This window comes from Pelophylax lessonae, assembly GCF_965119305.1.
Source record: "Pelophylax lessonae genome assembly, chromosome: 7".
Classification (NCBI taxonomy): Eukaryota; Metazoa; Chordata; class Amphibia; order Anura; family Ranidae; genus Pelophylax; species Pelophylax lessonae.
The window spans coordinates 168,477,810-168,484,488 of record NC_138774.1 but is presented as its reverse complement, the minus strand read 5'-3'; positions in this window follow the sequence as shown (position 1 = coordinate 168,484,488).

Here is a 6,679-nt window from a genome sequence, read left to right as displayed (position 1 = left end):
GAATTTGACGTCCTTTTTTTCCACAAACAGAGCTTTCTTTTGGTGGTATTTGATCACCTGTGCGATTTTTTGATCGTGTGCTATAAACAAAAAAAGAGCGACAATTTTGCAAAAATAACAATATTTTTCACATTTTTTTATATGAAATTCCCTCCCAAAAAAATTTAAAAATCTAAATTTTTTAACATTTTAGGCCAATTTGTTTTCTGCTTCATATGTTTGGTAAAAAAAATTGCAAAAAGCGTATTTTGATTGGTTTGCGCAAAAGTTATTACGTTTACTAACTAAGGGAAAGATTTTGTCATTTTTATTTATTTTTTTTTAACGAGGAATGGCGGCGATCTGCTTTTTTTTGCGGGACTGCGACATTGCGGCGGACAGATCGGACCCTTGACTGACATTTTTGACACTTTTGGGGGTACCAGTGACAATACTACAGTAATCAGTGCTATACATATGCACTGTTACTGTAAAAATGCCACTGGCAGTGAAGGGGTTAACTTTATTTGAGAGGGAGGGGTTAAGTGTGTCCCTAGGGGCGTGATTCTAACTGTGATTGGATGTGGCTTGATGTGTAACAACAGAGATCAACAGTCCTACATAGCAGGACCGTATGATCTGTGCTGTTACACAGGGGAGAATGACAGGCAGCTTTGTTTAAATTAGCCGCCTGCCTTTCTCCCGGTGTAACCGACGATCGCGAGTGACCGGCGGACATTGGGTCCGCCGGTCACTCGCGCGGGGGGTCTGTGAGCGAGCGGGAGCGCGCCTGCTCCCTAGAGCCTCACAGGCAAGCGACGTAGTACTACGTCGCTTTGCCTGTGAGGGGCTGACCGCTTCAGTAAATAGTCGTGCGGCGGTCGGCAAGTGGTTAATGGCATGCCATAAAATGACATTTCATTCACCATTATGTACCACTAGCATGTCTATTAGCATGTCCATGTAACCTGTCCTAGTCGTTTTGCAGTGCCTTTTTGTAAACTGATACAATAGGACAATTTACACCCATTTGCACTAAAATTCATGTTCATTTCCATTAATTTTAGTCGTGTTTTAACCCGTGCTGATGTCTTTTGACATACATTTTGCATTTTAGCACAACACAACAATAGGCTGTAAATAGGACACATTGGAAAAAAGCTTTTTTCAGATGTCCTTCCGTTGATCTGCGATTTACAGCTGCGCTAAAACGCACTGATGTGAATTGGCCCTAAGGGATCATTCACAATATACCTGCAGGAAACTGATGGAAAAACTGTGCAGATTTAACTTGCAGAGAAATCAGATTCACATCAGTTTTTTAATGCGTGTTTCAGTAAGTTTTCATCCACATTGACATCAGTTTTCATGCGTGTCATTTATGTGCCCTATTCACACCAATGTTGATGTCACGTCAGTTTTTTTTTTCCTGATCAGAAAACGGCATACATGTTGCAGATTCCTGCGCAGAAAAAAACACATGTTGTGGTGTGAACATAGTGCACATAAAGAACAATTGTTTTTTGTACCCTTGCAAAACACGTGCAGAAGAAAATTACGTCTCTGCACCATGGAGTGAACGAGGCCTTTTACGGTTTTTTAAAAAACAATTATATTCCTGGCATGCTGAAAATGGTAACTTTTGCTTGTGTCATCAATATTAAATGGCTGGTATCATAATTGATCACGAGTGCTGCGTTATGGCAGATCAAACACAGAGAAAGATGGCAGCTTCCTTGGCTGTAAACGATAGGAGGGTTTAGTTCCACTTTAAGGAAAGGTACCTTCTCTGTGCATCAAAGCTACAGCCCAGCAGGACCAGTGCAAATGAGCTTTAAAGTGGAACTAAACTCTCCTAATATTTTAAGTCAAGGAAGCCATCTTGGCTTCTGTTTGACCTTCAGCTACCATAATGCTGCACATGTGATCAGTTATGACTCTGGCCATTTAAAGGTTTGACAGTTGATTGAGAGCACCACCAATGTGACAGTTACATTCCTTGCACATGCTGGGAATGTAACTCTCTTTAGAACTGTAAAGTGGAACTTTAGTCAGAAAATTAAATCCTGCTAGATCACTTCAGGCTGGCCTTTTGTGCAGGTGTAGCTATGTAAAACATTAAAGATAAGTGACGTCTTTACTGATTAAAGTCCAGTAATACACTGTCTCACCCTGCTCTGCACATGTTCTGGTGCTCTCTATTTTTAGGCACAGTCCTGAATTTTTAGAGGCCAATCTGCTGACAGCCTAAAGATTTACTACTGTTCAGGGGTTTTAGGCTCCAGTAAAATGGCAGCCTCCAGCAAGAAGGAACAGGAACAATAATGGAGGCAATTTACAGCACACGCTCATTTTGGTGGCATAATTATAAATGTGGGATGTATGTTCCTTGCTAAAGAACATTATTTTTATCAAGGTGTTATGGCTAAAGCTCTGCTTTAAGCTAATAAAACTAGTAAGCTAATAAAAATGTTTGATCTGCAACTGCCATGGTCCTACACGTATAATCAGTTATGATACCAGCCAATTAATGATTTGACAGTTTAGTTATATATAGTTACATAGTTTTAGTCAGGTTGAAAAAAGACACAAGTATATCTGGCTTAACCAATAAAAAAACAAAAAACAGTAAAGAACCCAACCATATAATCCCATATGCACAATCTTTTACCCGCAGTTGATCCAGAGGAAAGCAAAAAAAAACCCCAGCAAAGCATCATCCAATTTGCTACAGCAGGGGAAAAAAAATCCTTCCTGATCCCCCGAGAGGCAATCGGATATTCCCTGGATCAACTTTACCTATAAATATTAGTACTCATTTATATTATGTACACCTAGGAAAGAATCCAGGCCTTTTTAAAGCAATCTGCTGAACTGGCCAGAAGCACCTCTGGAGGGGGTCTATTCCACATTTTCACAGCTCTTACGGTGAAGAAACCTTTCCGTATTTGGAGACAAAATCGGTTTTCCTCTAGACGTAAAGAGTGCCCCCTTGTCCTCTGTGTTGACCTTAAAGTGAATAACTCCACACCAAGTTCACTATATGGACCCCTTATGAATTTATACATGTTGATCATATCCCCCCTTAATCTCCTCTTCTCAAGAGAGAATAAATTAAGTTCTTCTAATCTTCCCTCATAGCTGAGCTCCTCCATGCCTTTTATCAGTTTGGTTGCCCTTTTCTGCACTTTCTCCAGCTCCCTGATATCCTTTTTAAGAACTGGTGCCCAAAACTGAACTGCATATTCCAGATGAGGTCTTACTAATGATATGAGGCTCTGAGGAAGAGGCTAAACCTCGAAACGCGTAAGCCTTTCCAGCTTCAGAGGACGATACACTCTTTGATTTTGATGCTGATGGCAATATACCCATTTGATATGCTTGTATCAAGAACTTGTTTGTGAGTATTGTTATACCTTTTATTCAATAAAACCTTTTTAGAGGATAATGCACTAGGCCGGTGTGCCCTTGTGTTTGATTTTCGATTTCAGTGGTCCCAGACTATCCTGGTCTTGTAAGGGGTTGCAAGGCCAAAGCATGCAAGTGATGCCAAGTAGAAGGTCTTTGGTAGCCGCATGAGTGTGGCTTGATGTGGTTAAAAGATCACCTCTCAGAGCGCAGGAGACAGGTGTTTTGCACAGATTTTTTTGGGTTTGTTACTAATGATTTGTAGAGGGGCAAAATTATATTTCTTGCTCTGGAGTCCATGCCTCTGTTAATACAAGAAAGGACTTTGCTTGTTTCGGAAACCGCAGCTTGGCATTGCATGCTATTATTAGGCTTATGATCTACCAGAACACCCAGATCCTTCTCCACTATGGATTCCCCCAGTTCTGCTTCCCCTAGTATGTATGATGCATGCATATTCTTAGCCCCCAAGTGCAGCACTTTACATTTATCAACATTAAACCTCATTTGCCACATAGTTGCCCAATGAAACAGTGCATTGAGGTCAGCTTGTAAGTTGGAGACCTCTTGTAAGGATGTTATTCCACTGCAAAGCTTGGTGTCATCTGCAAAGACTGAAATGGTACTTTTAATCCCAGACCCTATATCATTTATAAAGATCTTAAAAAGTAAGGGTCCCAACTAGGGCTGGGCAAAAAATCAATTTAATCGATTTATCGATTTTGTAGTGTAAAACGATTTTTATTTTGCAAACTCGAGTTTTTTGCCACAATAGTTTTTTCTGACTTTTCCGCGTTTCGTCCTTGTGCGTTACCATAGCGCGATATGAGCCAGCCCCCGCCCCACGTAACCGACAGTACACACACACTAGAGGTCACTCAGGGGCCCCCATGGCCTGCATGCGGGACACTTACCTGTACAGGCGGGCCGCCCTGGGCTCCAGCCAGCTCCTAGTCCGCTGCAAACCGCACAGCCAGGCCCGGGAACCGGCCACAACACACCGAGAACTCCCCAGTAACCGGACCACCGCCGCTGCCGCTGCCATCTCTGCTCAGAGTCTACGAGGAACGAGCCAATCAGCGGCCACCGACAGGCCTGGATGTGACGTCAGCTGCCGGGAGAGGAAGCGGGCGGTGCGTCTGAGGGGAGGCGGGGTTATACCTGTACAGGGGCTGTGATAGGTACAGAGACTAGCCACACCTGTACAGCGCTTCTCCTCAGTCCTCCACACAGGTGTGAGCTCTCCTCCTGTGAGACTTCCCTCCCCGCTCAGCGCCCCTCATTCCACAAAGTCCTTGTGCATTACCATAGCGCGATATGAGCCAGCCCCCGCCCCGCATAACCATAGACAGTAAAAGAAGCGCGTAACACAGTCAAAACAACATGGCAGCGTGTAGTACAAGCAGAGAACTACTTCCAAAGAAAGGCACAGGTGATTCCGTAATTTGGAACTGGTTTGGTTTTGATGCAGCAGACAAAACACAGACGAAGCCCTGCTACAAAATATGTTTCAAGGCTGTTGCTACTGGAAGCAGCAGTACAACAAATCTTTTCCAGCACCTGAGGAATAAACATTGCGAAGAATGGGAGAAGTGCAGCCGGCTCTGTAGCAAAAACGACTCCTCTAGCACACCTGCTAAAAAGCAAACTACACTTCTTGAGAGCTTTACAAACTGTGTGCCTTATGATAAGAACGGAGCGCGATGGAAAGCGATTACAGAGCCATGCATTCAGCTCTCTAATCTCCCCCTGTCTTTCCTATGTTGTGCATTGCTGAGGACACAAGCTAATGTGACAGTTAGCAATCTAGGCATTCCAGGAATGTAACTGTTTTTTGAAAGCGTTAAATCTATGGGTTTAGTTCCACTTTATCATTGACTGCTGCTCAGGAGCTCTGGGCTTCAGCAAAATGGCAACTTCCAGCATCAAGAAGGATGCTGGATGCAATTTAAAGCATATACTAATTTTGCAAAAAAAGGACTGAGAAACAATATAACTAAATTATAAATCTCAATCACCCAGCGCTTCTGCACTCCAAGTACACCGTGTGCACACCAATACAATGAACAATAGTTGATATAAAAATAAAAATTAATATAAAAACAGCCGCCTAAATATTATGATGTAAAACAAAATGCATATCAACTTAACATCTATATTAAATTTATATCCATAAGCGGCACTAAGAAACAATCTCTGTAGAAAATCATTAAGAAAATACAGTCCAATGTAGTATGGGATATAAATCCAATAAAGCTCCCCAAGGATCAGACTTCACCAGTGCTGGAATCAGAAGGATTACTCTATCCCTTCACCTCACCAAGTGAGCCTCTTCCCCGAGGAATCGCACTTACCAGATCCCGTTATAAAGTAAGCCCATCAGATAAAGTCTCCCAGCTCATCCGGACCATAGGACCATCCACAAACACAAACTCTTTTACCGCCCTGTTCACCGCTGTAGCTATCTCTCACTTAAAAATGAAGACCTCTAGCAGTGTGCAGTCCCCACTATCAGGGCTTCTATCTTCACCTGGGCTTCCTTCCGGGTTGGCAGGTTCCAGGCTTTTGAATGGCCGAGCTGTAATGATGTCACCCCCGCACATGTGGACAGGAGTCACGGCCTCGGCACACAGCTCTGTGTGCTGCCTTCAGAAGTACTCCTGCTGTCTTCTCAGCCACCTCAGTGATCGTTCTCCTATACTAATTTTAGTAGCATACCTATTAAAGTCAAAGTAAACCTTAATATCATTTTCAGCCAAGGAAGCTGCCATCTTGGCCTTTGTATGATCTTCAACTGCCATGGTGCTGCACATGTAATCAGTTATGACACCAGCCATTGGATGGTTTGACAGTTTGGTTGTGTCATGGTGCCAGGAAACCAGACCAGGTACAGAGTAGTGGGTGGTGTTCCTGTAGTAATATTTCACCCTGAATGAGTTTTACCTTTTAATGTTAGGTAAAGTCACTGGGGATTGTGGATTTAACTGTTCTGAAATCTATGATGGGCTATATGGGTATTATTGTTAGGGAAGGAATGTTGGACTGACAGTTTTGGTAACACACCTGCCTTGACTTCAACCACAAGCATACTGGAGAAAGGAGACAAATACTTTTGATAGCAGCATCCGCTATCATGGTCAAATACCTGAATTGTGTTAACTGTTCTGATGGTTGAGTACCTGAACTGTTTTATCTGCTCTGATGGTCAAGTGCCTAAACTGTCTGTAATGTTCCAGCTACCGTGTGGTTATGTGCCTGTACATCTATAAAACTTGAGCTGTGAGCTGCAATA